The sequence below is a fragment of the Gopherus flavomarginatus genome, chromosome 11, assembly GCF_025201925.1.
Source record: "Gopherus flavomarginatus isolate rGopFla2 chromosome 11, rGopFla2.mat.asm, whole genome shotgun sequence".
NCBI lineage: Eukaryota > Metazoa > Chordata > Testudines > Testudinidae > Gopherus > Gopherus flavomarginatus.
In genome coordinates this window covers 21,871,271-21,897,145 of record NC_066627.1, presented here as the reverse complement: position 1 = coordinate 21,897,145, position 25,875 = coordinate 21,871,271, and the positions used below count along the sequence as shown (strand labels likewise).

At 46.1% G+C, this 25,875-nt stretch overlaps 1 protein-coding gene across 1 annotated transcript in view; it reads left to right on the top strand.

The window, feature by feature from the left end:
• The first annotated feature begins 1,810 nt into the window (after window positions 1-1,810).
• Window positions 1,811-25,875, top strand: part of NDRG3 (NDRG family member 3) — a 121,747-nt gene continuing 97,682 nt past the window's right edge. The window contains exon 1 of the mRNA XM_050918630.1: window positions 1,811-1,873. The gene's annotated coding sequence lies outside the window, so the exon portion shown is untranslated. The remainder of the gene's footprint in view (window positions 1,874-25,875) is intronic.

Below are 25,875 nucleotides of genomic sequence, written 5' to 3'. Positions count from 1 at the left end.
GTAGGTGCTTACAGCACTATGGCTGTATACACTGCACACCTTACAATAGCTGCAGTGTTGTAAGATGCACAGTGTAGCCACTCTTTGTTGCTGGGAGAAAGCTCTCCCGGCAACAAAATAAAACCACCTCCAATGAGAGGCAGTAGCTTTGTTGCTGGTAACGTGTCTCCCGCCGACTAAGCGCTATCCACACTGGTGCTTTTTTTCATTATAGCTTTTGTCATTTGGGGGGGTGTTTTTTCACATCCCTACAGGTATGTCTAGAATACCCGCCGTTATCAGCGGGTAGTGATTGATTTCTCAGGGATCGATATATCGTGTCTCATCTAGACGCGATATATCAATCCCTGAAAGCGCTCCCGTTGACTCCGGAACTCCACCAGCGCGAACGGCGGTAGCGGAGTGGACGGGGAAGCCGCAGACGTCGGTCTTGCACCGTGAGGACGAGAGGTAAATCGATCTAAGATACTTCAACTTTAGCTACACTATTCACGTAGCTGAAGCTGCGTATCTTAGATCGATCCCCCTCAGTGTAGACCAGCCCAAAGTGACAAAAGTTGTAATGGTGAAAGTGCGGTATAGTCATGGCCTATGTCATCTAACCTTGCTCAGAATAGGTCTAAGCACCTGTAGAGGTATTAAGCCTGTTAGCTGCTTTAGAGAAGGATTTTTAATATACCCACCTCAATCTGTTTGGGAAACCATAGGTACTTTGCCAGAAGTGTAGCTATTTTAACCATCAGACCTACTGTTATGCTCCATTAATATGTGACTCAGCCCCGCTGTAAGAGGGAACGACAGTTGTCCTCTACCTGCTTTGCTCAGAAGGGACTGTGCAAGCTACAGTATTCTGCATGGAATTAGCTTATGTCATCTGTAATAGTTAAAGCTAAGCTTTTGTCATGGTTACTTTTAGTAAAAGTCATGGACCAGTCCCAGGCAATAAACAAAAAGACTGGTATTGCTGAGAGGTCCATTCCACTGAGTATGCCACAGGGGTGAAGCTGTTGACCACGCTCTTTGTCTCTGAGCTTTAACCAGTCTATTGAGACTCCATGGGGCGCTGTAAAGCTAAGCACCAAGACCTTAAACTTGAGCTGCCATTGTACGGGAAGCCAGTGCAGAGGATGGGTGCCGCGCTCTCGGTGGCCTGTGTCGCTGAGGAGATGCACTGTAGCGCTCTTCCCTAGTCATCCTTCCGTTGCCCCAGGTTCGTGCCCATGTGCAGAGGCAGATAGGCACAAAGGCCTGAAGAACGGAGACGGCCAAGGTCGGGTGTGATGGGCCAGGGGCTTGGAGCCAGGTGGGGATGGCGGTGCCCGGCCACAATTAGGGTGACCAGATAGCAACTGTGAATAAACAGGACAGGGGTGGGGGTAATAGGTGCCTAGACAAGAAAAAGTCCTAAAGGAACAGGACTGTCCCTTTAAAAACGGGACATCCAGTCACCGCAGCCGCCATGGGCTGGGGGCTCAGCGTCTGCTCCGCAGCCAGCACAAGGTCCCAGGGAGTCTTTCCTGCCAGCGCCACAGCGAGCTGGGCTGAGGGGAACTCACAGCCACCCAGGCCCCGCAGCGGGACCGACCCTGCTAGGCCCTCACCCCAGCCCAGCCCCGGGGGCGTCGAGGGAAGAGGAGCCGCTGCCCACGCAGCCCCGCCCCCCGGTTCGCAGTGCCTCAGCCCGGCGGGCAGAGAAGGCGATTTCCCTTTTCCCTCAGCGCCGCCGCCGCCATCTTCTTTGTAGTTCTGAGACCTGCCACAGCTCTGCGCATGTGCGGGAGTCCCGAGCGCTTTGCCGGGCAGTGCGCAGGCGCGTCACGCATTCACACACGCTGTTGTCAGCGCCGGAGCTGTCTTTTGCCCTGCGAGTCCGGTAAGAGCCGGGCGGGGCTCTCCCTCGGGCCCGGGCGCAGAGCGTCCCCTTCCCAGATACTGGAGGGGCGGCACCGCCGGTCTCCGCAGCCTGGGCCTGGGGCGGGGTGGGCGCTGGGCTCTCCCCGCCCGCTGTGCAGCAGGGTCCGCGCTGGGCGCCCCGACGCCTTGCAGCCGGTGCCTGCGCTGGGGTGGTCCCGGCGGCGGGGTGTCCGTGGCAGGCGCTCCCCGGGCCCCGAGGTGCGGACGGTCCTTTCCCCAGGCGGCGTGAGGCCGAAGGGCAGGACGCGATGCAGGAGAATGGGGAACTTCCCATGGGAGTCCGGCGGCTCCCTGGGAGCAGCGAGGCAGGGGACCGAGCAAGTGGCGGGGATGGGCGGTAGCTCTCCGCCGCATCTGTGGGTCCAGGGCCAGTCTGTGCTGGGAGCCTGCGCTGGCACAGTTGTGTCGCAGGCGGGTGATATATCGCCCAGACCGGCCGCGTAGACAGCGGTAGGTCAGCGGAATAATTCTTCATCTTCCCGGGAGGCGGGTACCTGTGCTGGTGGGAGAACCGCTTCCTTTGGCATAGCGTGTCTACGCTAGGGACCTTACAGCAGCAACTGCGCCGCTGTAAGGTCTCCTGCGTAGCCGCTCTGTGCTGATGGGAGTGAGCTCTCCGGTTGGCATAATTAAACCACCCCCAGCAAGTGGCGGTAGCTATGTCGGTGGGACAGTGTGTCCCTCCCACCTAGCGTTGTCAGCTCCAGCGCTTTTGTCTGTGAAGCTTATGTTGGGGGCTGAGGGGTGGGGATGTTTTTCACACCCCTGACCAACAAAAGTACTAGGGTAAACAGCCTGTAACCTACAGTGGTGCTGCTGCCTCCCTTGTGTTTTAACTATAGACATACCCTCGATGCCTTAACAAAAGTTATCTCATGCTTGGGCAAATAGGCAAATCAATTGTAATACAGGCTGCTGCTGAATTTCTTCAGACCTTTTCAGTTCTTTAGATTGTTTAATGGTGCTAGTTGACTTTTTGGCAGTTTTTTTTTTCCAATTAACTCCAGCTCCCGAAAGAGCTAACGTTTCAAACTTCTGGTATTCCAGTTCTCAGGCCTTCATCTCCATCAATACTGATCCTGGGACTTTCAAAAGTGAGCAGAAAATTTCCATTAGAAATGGATTAAGTTGTAATAAGGGGTTCCTTTATCCCTGCTTGAGTTGTAAATAGTGCGTGCAGATAAAAATCTTAAAACTCTACTCCTATAGGAGAATAGCTTGTAAATTTGGTAACCTGATATTGGAAACACTGGCTTCTGCACATCACCTGTGTTAAGTAACTGGATACTTGCAGAAAGGATTCTTTCCCAATTTTCTAGCTTCCTAAACCAGAGAAGCAATGCAGTGCAGGAAACTGCTAATTACTCTTTGAAGGAGTAATATTTAACCTTGGCTGCCAGAAATCTGCCAGCCTGGGATTGATAGGAGGGGAAAAAAGGGAAGGAGGAAGCAAGTCGAGAAGTGAGGTCCAGGGCCCAAGTGTCTGAGAAGTCCAGTCTCATCCCTGTCTGACTTGTACTGGGGAGGGTGCTCCAGTTCCTACCAGGATGTTATACCTGATCTTGGGCTTGAGCCTCTGCCCACCTCTCCTTGCTGAAAAGGAGAGAAGCCAGATGTCTTCTCCATATTAGCCAGTCTGATTGTTTAGGCAGGACTGATTTTTACTACATCTTTCCCCATCTTCTGTTTTTTGGGGTGTGCTCCAGTGCTTGCATCTGTTGCTACTCAAGGTTTTCCCAGGTAGCAGAATAAAATTGACATCACAGAACACTGAGCAGTAATGCAACTGTCAATTTAGTTTCACTCTCCTGCTGCTGAGGAATAAGCATTGGCACTGTCTGTCTGCAAACTGAGCACAGCCTTGGTGTCTCATTCCAAAGGTTTTCTTTGCAAACAGAAGGGCTAGAAACATGAAAGGGTAGGTTCTGCCTGAATTACGTTTTTAGCTCCTCCCCTTATTCACCCCTAAGTGTTTTTCATGCTATGGTTTTCATAAATAATCTCTTTATATTCCCATTTTTTTAAAGTATATTTTAAGGCTGTGTTCTCAATCTAGTTTACAGATGGATTGATTTATTCATTGAAATCCATCCATGGGAGGGTATTGTTATGGAAGCCTTCATGGTGCTGGGGAAAACTACGGCATAGATAAACCTTAGTCACTGATATATTGATTTTTTTTTTTCTTGATCACTCTGACTTCATTGAAGGTCAGCTGCAAATTAAAAAAATCAAATGACTTTAAAATATTGTGCTGAGAGCTTTTGATAAAGATAGGAAGGAATTCAGCATATCAGGAGTATGCAAAGTCTGCCTAAAAGTAATAATTTTTGGGAGATGAAAATAATTTTTGGGAGATGAAAACAAGATGTTCCTTAAATCAGTGAGGTTTTGTCTAGGGGTGAGTGGGGAGAGGAGTTGGTTGTGACAATTTTTTCCTCATTTGCAGCTTCATTTGGCTCTGTGACTATTTACCTGATATTAATGTAAGGCAGAATGAGTTATTCAAAAATATGGTGGTTGTTAAATTAACTGCTTCTGGGACCATATTAAACATTTTCATAAAATTCTGTGCTGTAAGAGACCAACTGTTTGGACGAGACAGCCCCATATGCAACACTCACTTCTAAGGAAGGTTGCAAGTGTTCAGATAGTGTCTGAGGGTTTGGCTACACTTGCAGCTGTACAGCGCTGGGAGTTTAAGCTGTCTTCGTACAGCTGTGTAGGGAAAGTGCTGCAGTGTGGCCATACTGACAGCTACCAGCGCTGCAGCTTGGCCACATTTGCAGTGGTGTTGGGAGTGGTGCATTATGGGCAGCTATCTCACAGAGCACCTCTTCCCATTCTGGCGCCGTGGGTTGTGGGAAGGGGGCAGAGGGTGCGGGTCATTCTGGTTCCTGTCCTAATGCCCCGTGATGCATCGCCTTGTGTTTCTGTCCACATTTGGTGCCATCTTTGCATGGTTTCTGTGTTCCTTTTTTGGTCTGTGGGAAATGGAGCCCGAACTGCTGAGGAATATGCTGATGAGTCTCGCCAGCGCATCACGTTTGGCAGTTGAGCTATTGCTTAAGATCCAAAGTGACAGTGAGGAGTCCGACGATGATAGCGAGTTGTGTAATGCGTACGACACAAAATTGCTTGTGGCATTCACAGACATGCTCAGCACCGTGGAACGCCTCTTTTGGGCTTGGGAAATGAGCACTGACTGGTGGGATCACATCGTCATGCAAGTCTGGGATGACGAGCAGTGGCTGCAGAACCTTTGGATGAGAAAAGCCACTTTCACTGGGGTTTCTGTGTGTTGGGGAAAACAAACAGCTGTGGGGGGCACCTACACTGAAAGCTATCCCAACATTTTCTATAGGAATTTATCCTGGAAGATATCTCGCTGCTGTGGGTCACTTGGGAAGTACGGGAGGGTCTTCTACTGCAATGCAGATTCCGCCCTGGCTCTTATGCAGCTTGCCAGTGTGCAGCAATGGTCCCCCCACCCCTCGTGGCACAGTGGCGCTGACGTGTTAGCCTGACTGGAGGGAGGGAGGGGGGACTGAGGACTCCAGCTATCCCACGGTCCCCGCAGTCTCCGAAAAGCATTTGCATTCTTGGCTGAGCTCCCAGTGCCTGATGGGTCAAAAACATTGTCTCGGGTGGTTCAGGGTATATGTCGTCAATTTACCCCCCTCACCCTCCATGAAAGAAAAGGGAAAATAATTGTTTCTTGCCTTTTCTCAATGTCATCGTATGTCTACTGCATGCTGCTGGTAGACGTTGTGCTGTGGCGCTGAACAGCAGCATCCCCTCCTCTTCCTTTCCTGATGGCAGACGGTGCAAAAGGCTTGAAAACCCTCCTAATCGTTCGTGAGTGCTCCTGGCTGGCCTTGGTGAGGTCGGCCGGGGGCTCCTGGGCAACAATGGGAATGACTCCCGGTCATTCCTGTCTTTAAGCTTTGTCTCCTGGAGAGGCAGACGGTGTAATAGGCTTGGTAACCGTCCTCATCATAGCAGCTGGAGGCTGAGCTCCTCCTCGCCACCTTTCATGTCTAATGAAGATTCTGTACTGCCTGGACTACCATAGCAATGGGAGGCTGTGCTCCTCTCCCCCCTATCCTTTAATGAGTAATGGAGATTCTGTCCTACCTGGAATATCATAGCAGCTGGAGGCTGCCTCACCCTCATTTTATCTCACTAAAAACTCAGTGTTTCTTATTCCTGCATTCTTTATTATTTCATCACACAAATGGGGGGACACTGCCACGGTAGCCCAGGAGGGGCATGGGAGGAGGGAAGCAACGAGTGGGGTTGTTGCAGAGGCACCCCCTAGAATGGCATGCAGCTCATCATTTCTGTGGGATCTCTGGGGCTCTGACCCAGAGCAGCTGTGCTCTCTGGTTCTCTAGTAACTTGCCCCATATTCTAGGCAGGACTGACTCTATTTTTAGACAAAACATAAAGAAGGGAATGACCTGGGGAGTCATTCCCTTTTTTGTCCATGCGCCCCCGGCCAACCTCAGCGAGGCCAGCCAGGAGCACCCATGACAGCAGCAGATGTTGCAAAAGGACTGGTAACCATCATCGCCAATTTTCAAGTCAGCAGACGGTGCAATAGGGCTGGTAACTGTCTCTGCTACCTTGCAAAGGCAAATGAATGCTGCTGTGTAGCACTGCCATACTGTGTCTGTCAGCAGCATCCAGTACACATATGGTGATAGTGACAAAAGGCTAAACAGGCTCCATGGTTACCATGCTATGGTGTCTGCCAGGGCAATCCAGGGAAAAAGGGCGCTAAATGATTCTGCCATTGCTTTCATGGAGGAAGGATTGAGTGATGACATTTACCCAGAATCACCTGCGACACTGTTTTTGCCCCATCATGCATTGGGATCTCAACCCAGAATTCCAATGGGCAAGGGAGACTGCAGGAACTGTGGGATAGCTATGAGATAGCTACCCACCGTGCAACGCTCCGGAAATCGACGCTAGCCTCGGTACATGGACGCACACCGCCGAATTAATGTGCTTACTGTGGCCATGTGCACTCGACTTTATACAATCTGTTTTAAAAAACTGGTTCATGTAAAATCGGAGTAATCCCGTAGTGTAGACATACCCTTGGACAAGGACCACAGTGGCTCTCCCAATAAACCTACACAAGCGCATTGCCCACGCTCTGGATGAGACTTTTGAAGAGATTACCGAGGCCGATTACTGCGACATGATAGACCACATCAATGCACTATTCCGCATCTAGGCAGGCAGGCATGCATGCAGCCTTAACCCTCCCTCCCTCTCCCGAAAAATTTCCATCCTGAAAATAGAAGCCGCTTACCGGGAAACCCGCTTCACTGTTTGTCCTCCACCAAGTACCGGCTGCTCTGACTGGCTCCTTTCCTCCTGGCTTGAGAAGAGCTCCTGGCTGCATGCCTCCAGGGACTCCGGGGTGTCTCCCCCCACCCCAGTACCCTCACTCTCGCTCTCTTCCTCCCCCAGCTCTGAAGTGTCCATCGTGGTCCTTGGAGTGGAGGTGGGGTCCTCCCCAAGTATCGTGTCCAGCTCTTTGTAGAAACGCCAGGGTGTGGGGACAGCACCGGAGCGGCAGTTTCCCTCGCGGGCTTTGCAGTAGGCACTCCGCAGCTCCTTCGCTTTAACCCTGTGCTGCAGCGCGTCCTTATCATGGCCCTTGGTATCTGCCCATAGGTATCATAATTCCTACGGCTGGAGCGCAGCTGAGACTGCACAGCTTCCTTCCCCCAAACACTGATGAGGTCCAGCAACTCGCCATTGCTCCATGCTGGGGCTCGTTTGGCGCGTGGAAGCATGGTCACCTGGAAAGATTCACTGATTGCACTCCACACCTGGCTGGGCAAACAGGAAGGGGATTTTTAAAATTCCTGGGGCATTTAAAGGGCGGGTCTGATGGTTGGTCACCTGAGGTCAGGGCAGTAGAGTTCGAACTGATGAGCAGAGTGGCTGAACAGGCATGGGGATACCTCCTAATACCTCTGTAGGCGAATAACAGCGCTTTTGGTGGCCACACTGGCGGAGCAGCGCCGCATCAGCAGCGCTATAGTCTTTATTCCTCTCGTCGAGGTGGAGTACAACCAGCGCTGTAGCCAGGGAGACACAGCGCTGTATGTGCCTTTCAAGTGTGGATGGTGAGTGAGTTGCAGCACTGTAAAGCCACCACTGGTGCTGCAACTCTCCAGTGTAGCCAGGCCCTGACAGTTGGTCTTGTGGCACAGGGTGGGAAGCTGCATTGCTATGGAAGAGACATGGGTTCTCGTGCTTGGTCCAATATCTCTCTGCTCAAGTTAGCAGCATATCTGAGAGCACAGTATGATTAGGACTTGTTGAGAAGGGAGCCCAAAGCCTGTAGGAGAGTGACCCATCTTACTGTGGACTAGAAGGGGTTTCAGAGGGTGTGACTGAATGCACCCTGTATTCACCCGGTGGGCAACACATTTCTGTAATATACTTTGCACAAAGCATACCTTGTAAAGTATCATTGGAAAACTCATAATTCACTGGTCAATAATATCATGGTGAAATGTGTGTGGCATCATTATATGTAAAGTTATGAATTATATGTAAAGTTGTGTTGGTGGGGTATGTTTAAGCTCATGAAGCAACAATTAGACAAAACAGGCCAAGCAGACCTTAAACAAAGGGATTTTTGTTTACCTCAAATTTACATATAAACAGTAAACGGAGTTCTCAGAAAATGAAAGGGGAAAGGCAGAGGACAAAGAAGATATGCATTTTGGCAAACAGGAATATGAAAAAATAGCCTGGGATTTTTCACCAGGAGATTTCATCCCAGCTGGCCCCCAGCTGGAAAAATTTTTTACCTAGAAATAACTCTGAAGAGCTTCAGAGTAGCAGCCGTGTTAGTCTGTATCCACAAAAAGAACAGGAGTACTTGTGGTACCTTTAGAGACTAACAAATTTATTTGAGCATAGGCTTTTGTGGGCTAAAACCCACTTCATCGGATGCATGCAGTGGAAAATACAGTAGGAACATATATATAAAAACACTCTCCTGCTGGTTATAGCTCACCTTAACTGATCACTTTCGTTATAGTGTGTATGGTAACACCGATTGTTTCATGTTCTCTGTGTATACATATATCTTCCTACTGTATTTTCTTCTGCATGCATCCTATGAAATGAGTTTTAGCCCATGAAAGCTTAAGCTCAAATGAATTTGTTAGCCTCTAAGGTGCCACAAGCACTCCTGTTCTTTTCTTAAGAGCTTGCATTTCACAGGGGGAAATGAGATATAAAGGTGAGGGGCAAACACTCCAAAAGATCTCTCTCTGTCTCTCTCCATCTAAGGAGATAAAAAAAAATCCACTGTTGGACTTTAGGGGAGAGGTCCTGACCTATCAGTAATGCTCATAGGTGCATGTGGGTAAGAACTTTGCCTTAAATCAAGCCTAGTTTAAGTTTTAGCATCAGAAAGGGTGGGGTTTTTTTCTGTTTGGTTTTTTTTGGGTAACCATTTCTCAATGTAATGCCCACACTTAAATGCATTTAAAATCCTGTTTTCTTTTGTTAATAAACTTGTTTTCTTGTTTAATCAAATCCAGTGTGTTTATAAGTTAAACTGTTTGGGTAACTCCATTTAAGGTGGTACACTGTTGTGTGTTGTACTCTTAGAGGGACAATGGACCTCATGTATCTGGGCTGTCCAGGAGAGAGCTGGACATATATGTTTAGGGAGAGGATGGGAAATTTGGGACTGGGAATGTGTTGGGAAAATAGTAACCAAGGCTAATGGGAGCCAGGGTGTGGCTAGTGTTTGCTGGCAGGCTGCAGAGATCAGAGGTTCTGGATCCGGGCTCTGGCTGCACACAGATATTTGGAGAGTGAATTACATGTTGGCAGGCTGTTTGAGCAATTTGGCGAAAAGCTACAACAGCAAAGCATTGTAAGGCACCCCAGGTTGCAGGGCAGGTGGTTACACACCATCTCACTGGTGTGGATTGTACCTTGGAAGGTCTTGGGGCGGGGAGGGGGGGAATAATCATGTTTGGGAAGCACAGTTGGGTTGCAGTGGGGTGTGAGAGGATGGGGGATTATACTGGGGGAAACTTACCATTGTGTGAGAATTGTCTCTTCCCCCTGCAATCCTTTTGGCCTTTGTCTGCCCTGTAAAGACATCCAGCACCCTCTCCCTCACTGAGTTAGGAGTTAAGGGTCCCACTGCCTCAGTGCTCTGTCTGCCTTCCTCCCTGTTGCAGTCGGGTGTCCTCCAAACCCAAGAGTGCAAATTGTGCAACAGCATGGTTTTTCTGTTTTGTTTTTGTTTTGTCCTAATGTGCACAGCTCGTGGGGAGAGACTGGTGGATGGTAAAGTACTAGGGTTTAGCACACAGATACTTGTGAACTTGATTGTTTCTAGGGCAGGCACAGCAAGGAGTGGTGGCAGAGACTGATGGGTTATGGGAGTGTGCCTGAGCAAACAGCTGAAGTGGGATTTCAATAGAGTCATTGGGAGGCTCTCTCCAGAAAACTAGAGCTTTTCTGGTGAACTAGGTTATGGGGTATACTATACAGGGTTGGTAAGTGGGAGGAAACTCTAGGCTGGGAACAAAGTAATGTTCATCTTTAAAACTTGTCTATGAGCAGTAACAGAGGCACTGGAGCTGGCTGTCTGCAGACTCAAGCAGATAACATTACATCAGTTACACTTGGTTCACATTTAGAAGGCTATCTTTGCAACCATAAGAGCTGGGAAAGTTTAAATACTGCTGACAGTGACAGCTTAGGTCTCCACACTTGTGTCACAGATCTCTTTGTATTCCTCACAGAACTTTGCATGTAAGCTGAGATCATATTTCATTATTAACAAAAGCTGTTTGATTCATGTTTTTTGTTCACAGGTCACCTTTAAAACTCTTCCAGCGGAGCTCTAAATAGCTCATATTTAATGTTAGTCATCTTTTTAGATGGAAAACATACCTGTATCTTTGAATTTAAAGGGGGTCCATCAAGTAGGTCCCATAATTAGATTTTTTTAAGTAGAACTGAATATTAGAATTTTTCACAAAATTATTTTAAAAAGAGACAGTTTGGGTTCATTTTGGATTTAAACATTCCCCCATTATATCTTCAGTCAAAATATTGCAGCTTTGTGGTAGTGCATGAGACTCAGAACATGAAATTGACTACACCTAAAATATAATACATCTGTTTTAATTGCACTGTTAAATGCAAAAAGTACACAATAAAATTGATTAAAAATAGATGGTTAACATTTCAGCTTTAATAACTGACACTGAATTTTCAATTTTAATTATCCAATGTCCTTTTAAATAATAGCTGTCTCCTAGATTGTCACTCTTGTCTCTTTTTAAAACAGTTAAAGCTAAGTACTTAGTGAGTGCTATTTTTATAGCTTTATTCAGTGCTGACATTGTAACCTTCCATAACGAGAGTTTATCTTGTTCTCATAATCAGGCAGCAATGTATTTTGGAGAATATGCTTGTACGGTGTATGCTATACATGGGATTGGGGAGTAGCTCTGCATGTATTAGGACTATCTGTAGAACAGCTCTCTTGGCCCAGCATAATTGTTGCAGTGAAGGAGGAAGGTGAGATGTTAACTGTAAAGAAGTAAGAACTGATGGAATGGATAAGACAGAGTCTGTCTGGGCAAAAATCACATTGGGAAAGAAAGCTACTAGAGCCTCCCCTGAGATAGTGCTTGGGGTGTGCTACAGACTGCCAGGATCTGATTTGGATATGGATAGAGACCTCTTTAATGTTTTTAATGAAGTAAACACTAATAGGAATTGTGTGATCATGGGAGACTTTAACTTCCCAGATATAAACTGGAGGACAAGTGCTAATAATAATAATAGGGCTCAGATTTTCCTGGATGTGATAGCTGATGGATTCCTTCACCAAGTAGTTGCTGAACCAACAAGAGGAGATGCCATTTTAGATTTGGTTTTGGTGAGTAGTGAGGACTTCATAGAAGAAATGGTTATAGGGGACAACCTTGGTTCGAGCGATTTTATGAGCTAATTCAGTTTAAACTAAATGGAAAGATAAACAAAAATAGATCTGGGATGACAGTTTTTTATTTCAAAAGGGCTAACTTTAAAGAATTAAGGAAATTAGTTAGGGAAGTGAATTGGACTGAAGAACTTGGGGATCTAAAGGCGGAGGAGGCCTGGAATTACTTCAAGTCAAAGTTGCAGAAACTATCAGAAGCCTGCATCCCAAGAAAGGGGAAAAAAATCATAGGCACAAGTTGTAGACCAAGCTGGATAAGCAAGCATCTCAGAGAGGTGATTAAGAAAAAGCAGAAAGCCTACAAGGAGTGGAAGATCAGCGGGATTAGCAAGGAAAGGTACCTTATTGAGGTCAGAACATGTAGGGATGAAGTGAGAGAGGCTAAAAGCCATGTAGAATTGGACTTTGCAAAGGGAATTAAAACCAATAGTAAAAGATTCTATAGCCATATAAATAAGAAGAAAATAAAGAAAGAAGTGGGACTGCTAAACACTGAGGCTGGAATGGAGGTTAAAGATAATCTAGGCATGGCCCAATATCTAAACAAATACTTTGCCTCAGTCTTAAATGAGGCTAATGAGGAGCTTAGGGATAAGGGTAGGATGACAAATGGGAATGAGGATATGGAGGTAGATATTACCACATCCAAGGTAGAAGTCAAGCTCGAACAGCTTAATGGGACTAAATCAGGGACCCTAGATAATCTTCATCCAAGAATATTAAAGGAACTGGCACATGAAATTGCAAGCCCATTAGCAAGAATTTTTAATGAATCTGTAAAGTCAGGGGTTGTACCATATGACTGGAGAAATACTAACATAGTTCCTATTGTTAAGAAAGGAAAAAAAAGTGATCCAGGTAACTACAGGCCTGTTAGTTTGACATCTGTAGTATCCAAGGTCTTGGAAAAATTTCTGAAGGAGAAAGTAGTTAAGGACATTGAGGTCAATGGTACTTGGGACAGGATACATCATGGTTTTACAAAAGGTAGATCATGCCAAACCAACCTGATCCTCTTCTTTGAGAAGATAACAGATTTTTTAGACAAAGGAAACGCCGTGGATCTAATTTACCTTGTTTTCAGTAAGGCATTTGACACGGTTCCACATGGGGAATTATTAGTTAAATTGGAAAAGATGGGGATCAATATGAAAATTGAAAGGTAGATAAGGAATTGGTTAAAGGGGAGATTACAACAGGTCATGCTGGAAGGAAGTTACTTGTGGAGTTCCTCAGGGATCAGTTTTGGGACCAATCTTATTTAACCTTTTTATTACTGACCTTGGCGCAGAAAGCAGGAATGTGCTAACACAGTTTGCGGATGACACAAAGCTGGGAGGTATTGCTAACACAGAGAAGGACTGGGATATCCTACAGGAAGATCTGGATGACCTTGTAAACTGGAGTAATAGTAATAGGATGAAATTTAATAGTGAAAAGTGCAGGGTCATGCATTTAGAGATTAATAACAAGAATTTTAGTTATAAATTGGGGAGACATCAGTTGGAAGTAACAGAGGAGGAAAAGTACCTCGGAGTATTGGTTGATTACATGATGACTGTGAGCCGCCAATGTGATATAGCCGTTAAAAAAGCTAATGCAGTTTTAGGATGTACCAGGTGAGGTATTTCCAACAAAGATAAGGAGGTGTTAGTACCGTTATATAAGGCACTGGTGAGACCTCATCTGGAATACTGTGTGCAGTTCTGGTCTCCCATGTTTAAGAAGGATGAATTCAAATGGGAACAGGTTCAGAGAGGGGCTACTAGGATGATCCGAGGAATGGAAAACCTGTCTTATGAAAGCAGCAGAGAGTCCTGTGGCACCTTATAGAGTATGCATCCGACAAAGTGGGTATTCACCCACGAAAGCTCATGCTCCAAAATGTCTGTTAGTCTATAAGGTGCCACAGGACTCTTTGCTGCTTTTACAGATCCAGACTAACATGGCTACCCCTCCGATACTTGCCTTATGAAAGGAGACTCAAAGAGCTTGGCTTGTTTAGCCTAACCAAAAAAAGGTTGATTGCTCTTTATAAATATATCAGAGGGATTAATATTAGGGAGGGGGAGGAATTATTTAAGCTTAGTACCAATGTGGATGCAAGAGCAAATGGATATATACTGGCCATCAGGAAGTTTAGACTTGAAATTAGATGAAGTTTTCTAACCATTAGAGGAGTGAAGTTCTGGAACAGCCTTCCAAGGGGAGTAGTGGGGGCAAAAGATATATCTGGCTTTAAGACTAAGCTTGATAAGTTTATGGAGGGGATGGTATGATGGGATAGCCTAATTTTGACAATTAATTTGGCAATTGATGTTTGATTATCAGCAGGTAAGTATGTCCAATGGTCTGTGATGGGTTGTTAGATGGGTTGGGATCTGAGTTACTACAGAGAATTCTTTCCTGGGTGCTGGCTGGTGAGTCTTGCCCACATGCTCAGGGTTAACTGATCGCCATATTTGGGGTCGGGAAGGAATTTTCCTCCAGGGCAGATTGGCAGAGGCCCTGGAGGTTTTTCGCCTTCCTCTGCAGCCTGGGGCACGGGTCACTTGCTGGAGGATTCTCTGCAGCTTGAGGTCTTCAAACCACAATTTGAAGACTTGTATAACAAACCTCTAAGCTATGTCTGAGTTATTGAAGTGGATGGGTGAGATTCTGTGGCCTGCATTGTGCAGGAGGTCAGACTAGATCATAACGGTCCCTTCTGACCTTAAAGTCTATGAGTCTGTTTTATCCTGCTGCTGTTCTAATTGCATTATTGGACAGTCCAATAATGGAGGCCTTGGTTCATCTTGATGACTCTGTTTTTAACTTGGCAGCTGGAATGCTATCCAGAGATGTTGCTGTAGCTAGATAAGCAAATGGAAACCTGTGCAATGTTCTCAATAAATGACTGGTCCTTGGGCTCCGGCATTGGATTATTCAAGCTCTACAGACAAAGGCTCTCACTGGATGAACCCACATGAATGACTCATGCTGAAATTTTATACTTTGTTAGCAAAAATAGTTTGGTTTTTGAATATAAATATTGGTGTCTCATCATCACATCATGTTAAAGAATTGACATAGATAATATTGCCTCAGCATCAGTACTGAAATAATACCAAAGAGCTTTATTCTAAGGCTGAATGTGATCACATAGGGCTATGAGACTAGTTTCGAGAGAAGGATGTCATTGTGTCCCACTCCAAATGAGATATCAGAGTATTTGGGGCAGTTGTCAGACATTGAGTGAGGACAATGTAATTTGGGCCTGATACAGGAATTATTGGGTGAAATTCTCTGATCTGTGCATGCTATTTCGGACACCAGTGTAGATGGTCATAATGGTCCCCACAAGCCTTGAAGTCTGAGTTTAAAAAAGTAGCTGGAACTTTAATCATAATGAGTTACAACTGATCATTCATAATGTACCTTCAATATACAGTTTGACTTCAGTGATTGATATAGCAACAGTTGGAGAAATTGTCAAGTACATGCTGAGTCAGACAGAAATAGGAAACTTTTCTCATCTGGTACTCATCCTGACACTTTGGAAGTCCTGTTCTGTTTATGCTGGGTTTCTGTAGATTGCAGACTTGTGTTCCTTAGCTTTGGTGTTATCGTTAGCTAAGATTGCCTATAAATACGGTGTTTAATTTTTCTGTAACCTGATTGTACATATGTATACATCCAGACTGAGGATGCTTCTCCACAATAATTAAACAGATTCAAAATATGAAATTTTGCAGGGTCCAGTCCAAGGCATAGACTTGTAACTGTTCTCAGGCAAGTACTGTGGACAGTCTCCTCTTTCCCTAGCTGTTGTTTCCTTCTTTGCACTCTGCACTCTGATGTGTACTGGCTGGTTTCAGCTTTCTTTCACTTGTGGGCACACGTTTGTGTATCTGAGGTCAAACAAAATCTGGAGTGATCTTAGGACTTAAGAGACTTCACAGAAAATAATAGGCATTATTTCTGCCTTGGCAGTGACCAGGTATGTTGTCCCTTGGCCTCAGCATTCTCATTGCCACTGAGGTCTGGGAACAGGTGAGATTGAGTTAGTCTGCTTGGAAATAGTTCTGCCGTCCTTGCAAATTGAGGCCTTGTCTACGCTGTAGAGTTTTTTTCACCAAAAGGCAGCTTTTGGTGATGAAACAGTGGAGGTGTACACACTGCAATGCCACTTTCGGCAACAGAAGTCATAGGGCTTTTTATGCAAAAGTTTTGTTGCAGAAGTGCCAATGTGGATACCACACTTGATTTTTATCACTTTAATTGGCCTCCAGAAGTGTCCACAATGCCCATCCTCACCACTCTGGCCAGCAGTTAGAACTCCACTGCCCTGAAGCCAGGTAAGCAACCGTCCATGCCTCCTCCTTTAAAGCCATGGGAATTTTTGAAATTACACTTCCTGTTTGCGTGGTGTGGAGAGCTCACATCGTATCTTCCCAGCTGACCATGGCCGCTCCATATGGCAAACACTCTCCCACTTGGACCAATGTGCAGCTGCTGGATTTACTCAGTATTTGGGGAGAGGAGTCTGTGCTGTCCCAGCTGTAGGAATTTCGATGCCTACAGGCAGATTTCTCAAAGCTTGTGCGGAAAGGACTATGATTGGGACACGCTGCAGTGCAGATAAGAGAGCACCCAAGATGGAGCAAGGAAGACATACTCAGATGCAGAAAACAGGGTACGCAGACAGAGGAGGGAAATTGAAAGGGAGGACAGAAAAGAAAGTGAGGCCTATATGCTAGGGATGCAACGGGGAGGATGATTAAAGTTATGGAGAGGCAAACTGAGGTGATACAATCCCTTATAACCCTCCAGGCTGAGCAGGTGCATGCATACGTGCCCTCCTTTTCAGCACATTGAAAACTTTCCCGTGCCCTCCTCAAATTCTATGTGAGAGTTTTTCTGCTGTCTGGGACTTCTTGCTTTCCCATTCACTCCACCCCCACAGACACCTTTTCAAATGATAGCTGGACTTACACACAGCTGTAAAAGTCAACTTTGCCCTGGTACCTTCTCTCCCTGCCAACACCCCCAGCAATTGTGTGTGCGTGCGCAATAATAACAAAGTTTTTTGAACGATAAGAACTCTTTATTTCCTGCAAATTGTGATAGCAGATGGCAGTAATAAGTTAAGAAGCAGTTAAATCACTTTCTTACATTGAATCCTAGACCACAAAAATCATGAGTACTTCCTTGCAAAACTCCGTTTCATTAAGTATTGTAGTCCAGAGCATAGCAACATACATTACTGTTTCTGATCTTCAAAGTGTTGCCTCAAAGCCTCCCTGTTTCAGATTGCCCCCACTTTTGTGCCCCTCTAATAGCCTTGGTATCTGACTGCTCTAAAACTGCAGCCAAGTGTTCTGCCTCAGCAGTCCTCCTCTAAGCAAACTTTTCACCCTTTCCTTCACAAATATTGTGCAATGTGCAACACACAGCTCTGACCATGGGACTATTATCCTCATCGAGGTCTAGCCTGCCATAAAGGCATCTCCAGCGTGCCTTTAATCTGCCAAGCACACATTCTGGTGTCATTCTGCACCTGCTCAGCTTATTGTTGAACCGTTCTTTACTGCAATCTGTTTTTCCTGTATAAGGCTTCATGAATCATGACATTAGGGGGTACACCTGGTCTTCCAGGATCACTATGGGCACTTGAAAATCCCCTCCTGTAATCTTCTGGTCTGGAAAGAAAGCCCCAGGCTGGTGTTCCTAAAGATACATGCATCATGCACCTTTCCAGACCACCCTGCATTGATTTCAGTGAAACACCTGCAGTGATCCACAAGTGCCTGCAACACCATGGAGAAGTACCCCCTCCTATTGATGTATTCCATTGCAAGATTGTCCGGTGCCAAGATTGGAATATGCACGCCATCTATCGCCCAGCCGCAGTTAGGGAAACGCATTGCTGCAAAGCCATCCACTATTTCATGCACATTGCCAAAGTCATGGATCTTTGCAGTAGGATGCGATTAGTGGCTCTGCACACTTTTGTGTTAATGCAGCCCCAACGGTTGACTTCCTGACTGCAAACTGATTTGCGACTGACCGGTAGCAGTTCGGAGTTGCCAGCTTCCACACTGCAATTGCCACACACTTCTCCACTGAGAGGGCAGTTCTCATTTAGTTGTCCCTATGCTGCAAGGCTGGGCCGAGCTCAGCACACAGTTCCAGGAAGGTGGCTTTCCTCATCCGAAAGTTGTGCAGTCACTGCTCCTCATCTCAGACCCACATAACGATGTGATCCCACCACTCAGTGCTAGTTTCCTGAGGCCAGAAGTGACAGTCCACTATGTTCAGCTGTTCTGTGAATGCCAAAAGTAATCGATGTTGCACCTATTGATGTCAGGCAGCACATGAGGCAACTGTGAATCCTGTTGAGTGTGGAACTTCACAATTAACTGCACTGCCATTCACAGTGTGCTGCTGACAGCTAGCAGAGCATTGGAGAACAGTGCGGGATCCATTCTTTCAGACACAGATGGCGGGATGAGTAGAAAACAAATGGACATTGAAAAATGCCACAAACTGGAGATGGAAGCACATGGAATGCTGGATTGGGAAAAAATGCTTCATGGGACATTGAGCCTGGACCCATGATGAGCTGTGATCTGCTTTGCCTTTCCACAAGACCTAGTAGCAGAAGATGGAGAGCTGTGCATAGGTACCCACAGTGCATTGCTCTCACTGTTGATGCTACTGCCCCAAGTTGTTTGGTGAAAAAACTGCCGGTGTAGACATGGCCTTAGGGATGCTGATGATCTCTCTTGTGCTCTACCTGCTCCACCCCAAACAGTTCCCTGCAGGCTGAACTGATTGTGTTTTGTTGTGTTTCCCCTAGTGGCTGAGGGAAGCAGCTAATCCTGTCCTTGTTCTACTGCACTTTCCAGTAGGCAGTTGTTAGCAGTTACCTGTACTGCTACACCCAAGATGTTATGGGAGCCATTCTCTAGTCAGCGTAGATCGCATGAGAGTAAGTGACTGACTGCTGTGTCCATGTAGTAAGCCCTGTGACTCAGCCTCCTGATTACAGTGCTGTGGTGGTAACATTCAGAAGAGAAAAGGAAAGATATGAAAACCGACAGTGGATCAGGCAATGTCTTCCTTTGAACTCTCATCAGGCCCATGATGATTGCTGCTACTCCACAATGGCAGAATATCCACTGGGAAGAAGTGCTGGGGTGCTAGGGCTTGTCTAAACTACAAAGTTATAACAATCTAAGTTGACTTAGTTTTGCCTCTGTCCGCACCTAGTTTAACTAAACCAATTCAATTTTTGTGTGTGGACTTTATCAGTTTAAAACTGTAAATTTACAGGCTCAATTTTAAATCAATGTAATCCCAGATTTAAGCTAATAAAAGTACATACAAATTTGCACTGATTTAACTAAGTATTAAAATCACACTTGTATTGGTACAACTTGGTGTGTATACAAGGCGTGTGTATAATTACTATGATTTTTGTGAATGCATCCTGGACATCTTGAGTTAAAGAAATACAATCAACTTAAAAATCACACTCTTGTCTGAAAAATTGTACCCATTTCTCTTGCAACTGATGCCCTAGTTTGCTATAACTGAAAGATTAGACAATGAAAAATGCTTTTCATTTTGTTATGAATTTTGTGCATGTATTACACTGTGTAAGGCCAGTTTCTCTTTTTCTCCTGGATGGTAATTTTCACCTTTAGTTTGTGTGGTTCTCTTACACAGCAACAGGACAGAGAAAAATATTCTTGAAAATAAAACTATGTAATTGATTCTGGCAGCAAGACTTAGGCAAGTGAAGTACATGAAACTATATTGAAATTGACTGGGTTTAAGTTAATGTCCTTGTAAAGTGCAACAAAAATAGTGAAGTTTACTGGCTGCTAAACAGACTTTTGGGCAGTATTCTTGGAAGCTTCTGTATTGACTCAGCAGCTGTCTTGTCATAAGTTACACAGTGAAAGCTGTTCTGTGTAGTTAGGTCTTTCTGATTGTCTGTGCAGAACTAAAATTGGAGGCTTCTGCTTCTGACAGTGGCTTTTGACTACACTAGATTTAGTGTACTATTATTTAGTTAATAAGGTTTATTTTTCATTTTGGGTAGATGTTTTGTATTTTTGAATAGTAGGTAAAGGAGAAATTTTGATTCATGCTTGGCTGAAATTGAAACAATATTTTCATCCAGAAGAAATGTGTAGGATTTGTTTGTTTTTATTTGAATTTAAAGGTTATTGCCTGCAGATGAGAAGTCTTAAATCTGCAGGGCAGTACTAAAGGTGATCTGCAGAAGAGGGAAATGAATGTGTCCTTATTGTTTTAGGATGTATAAAGGTAGCTTGAAAGTTGTATTTTTTCCTAACTGCTTGTTTTTATACTAGAAAGTCCTATTTAGGCTACAAAACTATATGGTGGCTGGAGAACTACTGCAATGGTGATACACTTGCTTTATCCTTGTGGTAAGCTGAGCAATTGAGAGAGGAATGGCCTTTTCACCATCCTGTAGCATCATGCTATATTTTGCAATGACTCAATAGACTTGGTCCTTGCCAGTACGTGGGAATGACACAGTCAATATTGTATACAGTGTTGTAACTGTGTTGGTCCCAGGATACCAGAGAGACTGGGTGCGTGAGATAATATCTTTTATTGGACCAATTTCTGTTGATGAAAGAGACAAGCTTTCAAGCTTGCTCAGAAGCTTTGTCTCTCTCACCAACAGAAGTTGGTCCAATAAAAGATATTACCTCACCCACCTTGTCTCTCTAGCATCAATATAAGTGCTCTGACACTACAGTAATAAGCACCGTGGAAATACTGTAGAATTCCCAACCTGGTCTGCAAAGCTCTATTTGGCCTCACAGAGTACTGGTTACTGCTCATTGTTTCCAGTTGCTAAACTGCCTTGAAGAAAGTGAAAATCCATTAATACCATGCCTATATAAGCAACTGGTGTAGCTGTCACAGAAATATTATGAGACAACAAATGGGAGGGGAGGTGTCCACAGGAGAATTTCTCCATTAAATGTCCCCTCTCTGACAGTGTGTGTCTGTCTAAAATTGTGAACACCATTTTGTATTATGGCTTCCATCTGGGATTGTAGCCTTCATTATGACCTTAATTTCATAGTGTAACCTTCATGATGGGCTAGAACATCAGTTTACTGTTCAAAACATGGCACCTGGTTGAATGATTAAGGCTTTGAAGCCATCAGAACAATCTAGGGCCATCAACTTTGTTTGTTTCTCAACCACTAGCAGTGAGCTGATAATTGAGACAGTCAACACACAGAAGCCTGACTAGGGCAAGGGCTGGAATATTGCAGCTGGCGCACATGGGCAAAAAGGAACAAACTGTTTGTATGGGGGCTGTCAGTTACCATGTGCCACAAGACCAAGATCATGTTGCTTCAAAATGGCCTTAGAGCTGATGGCTGTTCTGTTGGTGATGGGTTCAGAGAGGCTGGGACTCTGGGGCCTGGTCTACATTACAGCATTAAGTCAACACAACTAACTATATAAGCTTCTACATTACAACATTCCTCCCGCCTATGTAACTCACTTGCTACATCTTGATGAGAGGCACAGCTCTTAGTTTGACATAGGTTGACACCCAAATATTCACCACTGTCATGTAATTAGGATATGTTTTGTATAAAGTATGTCTTGTGAGGTATTCTAAAAGTTTTGATTTACTAGATATTAATATCTTGTTGGATTGTATGTGTTATCGTCGTTTGTGGTCTTATAAAGTTTGGCTTTGTGTGTGTTATAAAACATATTGTGAGGTTGAAAGCACCCACAAAAAGCAACCACAAACAGCCTTTCAGGTACAACAGTAAAAAGGCTAAACAATGTTAATGGCTTATTGAGGAAATGCAGACAAGCACAAGGATTAGCCTAGGAACTGTGTATGATAGAAAGCTCTCAGAGCTAGCACTACACAGTGGGAACTGTTTGACCCAGGTCACAGAAAAAGAGCTTTCCAGCAAGTGGGAAGAAGATATAAAAGGGGGACAATGACATCATGATTGTACCTCACTCTCCCTGCAGTAACACACCTGGAAACACCTGAGGGACAAAGACCAAATTGTGGGAAGTGATGGTCCCAGGCTAGAAGGATCTTTAGCCTGTGTATGAAAACCTGGGACAGCCAAGGCAACTTGTGCGTTAAGAGTCTGCCAGCCTGTTTATCACTCAGGGTGAGAATTTGCTGATTTATATCCTACCTATCTAGTGTGTTAAGCTCAGTTTGCAGTTTTTGTTTATTTACTAAGGTAATCTGATCTGTTGGCTAACCCTTATAATCACTTAAAATCTACTTCTTGTGCTCAATAAACTTGTTTTTGTTTTAAACCCAGTTTGTGTAATTCATAACTGGGGGTGGAGTGCGGGGGTGCGAAAGGCTGTGCATATCTCTCTCCACATTGAGGGAGAGGGCGGATTTCAATTCGCTCACATTGTACAGTTCTCTGTGCAGTGGAGGACCATATAATTTTGGGTTTACTCTCTAGAGGGGGAGTGTGCTTGAGTGCTGGGCAATTCCCTAACTGAAGCCTTCCCATGCAGTACTGACTTCAGTGGCTGTGTCTTTCTGCAGCTGGGTGTGTTCTAGAGGAGGTTTGAGGTCCTGGCCTAGCAGGACAGAGCGTGGAAGCCCAGGCTGGTGGAACAGGTGGTCTCAGTGGTACCCCAGTACATCAGGTGGCGCCCCAGAAGGGAGGGCAACCCATCACAGCGGTGGAGATTTTAAGTACGTTTTCAGTGTGGCTAGAGAACAGGCAAAGTGGTTACCAGGTTTTCTGTTTGCTTATTTTGGGCAAGGGAATTCGGGGCAGTAAAGCAGGAAAATGAGTCCAAGTGAAGCTACCAAAAAGCTGGAGCTTTACAGATTACAGATAGAAGAGAATGAAAAGATGCACCAGAGTCAGGTGGAATTAAGACAATTGCAGATAAAGAAACAGGAAGCAAAAGAAGCCAGACTAAAAGCACCCAACAAGAGGGCCGTGGAAGCCCAGAAGCAAGCCATGGAACTGCAAGCCAAAGAAATGGATGCAGAAGCAGTGAGGCAAAAAGCTGTCCTGGAACTGAGACACACAGAAATGGAGGAGAGGGAAAAAGAGAGAGAGCATGAACCAGCCTTGATGGAGCGGCAGAAAAGGAACCCCACACCAGGGGACCCCACCTCTCCAAAAATCCACAAATGAGAATGGTTATGTCCTGCATACAGCAAGACTGGGACATTGCTGAATATTTTATAACTTTGAGAGGCTGTGTGTGCTCCATGTGATGATCCCTCTGTGCTGGTGCACCAGGTGTGGGGCAGGGATCCAAGCGTGGAGTGGCTCAGTGTTGGGGGGATCCAGATGTGGAGTGAGAGGATTCTGTGTTGGACAATCAAGGTGTAGGCAGCTCAGTGAGGGGTCTTGGTGGGGGGTGGGGTGGGGCAGGATCTGGATGCACAGGCTTGTTGGGGGGTTCCAGGTGCAGGGGCAATGGGACTCTACAGGGGCTTCCAAGTGAAAGTGGTTGGGGTTCAGTGGAGGGGTCTGGGTGCTGGGGAGTGGGGCTTGGTGGGGTGGGGGTCTGGGTGCAGTTAGTTGGAGATCAGTGGCGTGGAGGTCTGGATGTGTGCACTGTGGCTCATCAAGGTGGCGGTTAGAGTGCGGGGAGGTCTGGGTGAAGGGGTGGGGGTACAGGTGCAGGGGGCTCCGGGTGCAGGGGTTGAAGTTCAGTGTGGTGGGGTTTGGTATGGAGGGCTAAGGGAGTTCTGGGTGAGGCTTGGCAGGAGTGTCTGGGTATGGAAGGTTCAGATGCATTGGGACTGGGCAGATGGAGGAGCAGCCCCCTGCAACGTGACCCCTCCCCCTGCAGCTGAGAAGCGATGTGGGGGAGCTTTCTTGGGTGTTGGTCTGACACAGCCCCAACTACTCCTTGCAGGGAAAGAGGAAGTTCCATCCTCTCCTGCCTCCAGCCCAGTTGAGACTAGCAGCTGATCTTGGCTTAGGGCAGGAACCACTGGCTGGGGTGATTTACTTCGCTGCTGGCTGTTCTGGGTGCCTGAAACAATGTACCTGTGCAGTTAGGAAATGGTGCGTGACGTCTCCTTTTTTTTTTTTCCCCCTCCCGGGAATTCCCAGTTTATTTCAACTTGACCCATGTCAAGTCAAACAGGAGACAGCACATAATCCAGGTACTGTTGCAGTTAAATGCAGTATAACAAGTAAAAGAACAGTAAAATGGTTTTAAAAGGAAGGTTTAAGAGGCCCATAATCTGTACAGTATTTCTCTACATCCTTGGCTGAGTCATTAATTCCTATAAGGAGGGCAGCATGCTGTGAGCTCTAAGACAATCGCGAGTACTGTGTACCTGTAGCGGAGTGATTACCCGCTCCTGCCCTGTGGGGCTTGAAACAGCCCAGGAGAGGCTGTACCGCCCGCCTAATGCTAAAGGATCCCCCCCAGCCTAAGGGGAGGATTGAAGCTTCCATTTGCTTCCCTGTCAGAATGTCATTTTTATTTGAGGAAGGAAAGAAATCTGTGGGGGACATGAATTCTGCACATGCGCAGTGGTACAAAATTCCACCAGGAGTAAGGACCTGAAACCTAGAGGGTAATATTTAGAAGCCTTAAGGGAGGGGCTGGAATGAGTAATGTGGTATATGTAAACCAAATGAAAGATTTATGGCAGTAGTTCTTAACCAGGGGTCCGGGGCCCCCTGGGAGGCCATAAGCAGGCTTTAGGGGGCTGCCAAACAGGGCCAGGGCAGAAAGCCAAAGGCCACCATGCAGAGCTGAAGCCTGAGGCCCTACCATATGGGCCTGAAGCCGAAGCCAAAGCCTGAGCAACTTAGTTTTGCAGGGCCCTGGGCAGTTCCCCTACTTGCTAACCCATAATGCTGGGCCTGGCGTTTATAAGCAGAAAAATAGTTGTGGGCTATGGAGTTTTTATAGCATGTGGAGTGGGGGGAGCTCAGAAAGAAAAAGGTTGAGAACCCGTGATTTATGGGATAAAAGGGGAAAAACGTCAAGGAACATGCTACTTTTGCAGATGAATTTGAACAGTCCCAAGCATCTATTAGGAACAAATCACAGGCAGAGGGGTTTAAGTTTGGTGGGAAGCAAGGCCACTGCTTTACCCCTGGGAAGAGGGAGGGTGGCTGGGAAGTGGGGCATTCACCTTCCCAGAACCCTACCTCCAATACCCATCCTAAACCACACTTAAAAACAGGAGACCCTAGAAGGTGCTTCCACTCAGGTGCTTTTACAGATCACTGAGGTATAACTGCCCCAAATTGAAGGAAAATAAGCCTCACCTGGCCCATTTTGGCTCGATTTTCTGAGGCCCCAGAAGGTGTCCCCACAACTTACCACACCTGCTTGGTGGACACAGGGCTGGGTGAACCAGACCGGGAATACATTAAGGTTTTCAAGACTGATGGCACAGGCTGCTTGAGGTGGAGGGATGCTGGGGCTCAGCTCTCTGGTTTGTGTGGAGTGGGAAGGTTTGAAAGGCAATATACTTGTGATGCTAGAGGACTTCCTAGTGGACATGTTGGTGGGGAATGATTTTTTCCACAAGGCCAGGACTGTTGGTGTGGTAAGTCGCAGCAGGGAGTATTGTGTAGGGTCCTCAAAAGGGGTGGAGAGTATTTGCCTGTCAGTGAGAAGGTTGTGTCAGCTGGTAGCTGCAAGTCTGATGCAGCTAAATCAGGGATAGAAACTGCTCTAGAGAGCATGGAGGTGTGTGTATCTCAGAGAGGAGCCCAGGGAAGGGAGCCTTAAAATCCACAGAGGAGGTGGATGAGGGTTCCATGGGCTTAGCAGGACAGGGTGAGGGAGCCCAGGCTGGTGCAACAGGCAGGCTCAGTGGTTCCCCAGTACATCAGGTGGCACCCTTGAAGCGGGGGCTACCATCACAACAGTGTCAGTGTGGACACTGTGTTACCTACATT